Source organism: Limulus polyphemus, unplaced genomic scaffold, assembly GCF_000517525.1.
Source record: "Limulus polyphemus unplaced genomic scaffold, Limulus_polyphemus-2.1.2 Scaffold4855, whole genome shotgun sequence".
Taxonomy (NCBI): domain Eukaryota; kingdom Metazoa; phylum Arthropoda; class Merostomata; order Xiphosura; family Limulidae; genus Limulus; species Limulus polyphemus.
Window position 1 is genome coordinate 14,149 of NW_013670465.1, and position 697 is coordinate 14,845.

Genomic DNA, 697 nt, shown 5'->3' on the forward strand with positions numbered 1-697 from the left:
AGACTGGATACGGTGGACTGCGTGGATCGTAGAATTTGTTGTAGTTTTCAGGGCTTGATGTATTTCTTCTGGCGTAAAGGATAGATGAACGTTCCAGAGAAATATTGTGTGGAGACTGGCATTGCTTTTGGGGGGTTGGCAAGTGACAGGAGGAATTGAAGACCAAGTGTGGCGAAGGTAGCGGAAATCTTCGAGTGACTTGGGTTGGAGGAGTATGCCTCCCTTTTGTAGACGTCGGTGCGTTCAGGGAACACTCGAGCTTGAAGTTTGTAGTAGTGGATGAAGTTAGCCGTGTCCCGCGGCGAGAAGTCGAATGGTAGTCCGTCGATGATTAATGGCGGTGTAGGGTACGAGACAGACTGCATACTGGCATGTATCAGGGTCGATAGCTAGCGAGAGAATGATCATGATACTGTCAGTGTGTGTACTTATTTTATTTATACTCTGGGTGGTAATTTTGATTGCGTCCTTTCAACCTTTCAATCTCCTGACATGAACCCCATCGAAAACCTCTGGGCCATACTCGACTGTCAAGTCATAAAACAACCAAAAAAACCAACTTCGAAGAGCGATCTACTCCAAGTTCTGAAGCAAGAGTGGGCGAAAATCCCACAATCTAAAATGGACGAGATGATTCTCACGATGCCCCAAAGTATCAACGAACTCCACGAAGCGAAAGGAAGATCTACTAGATATT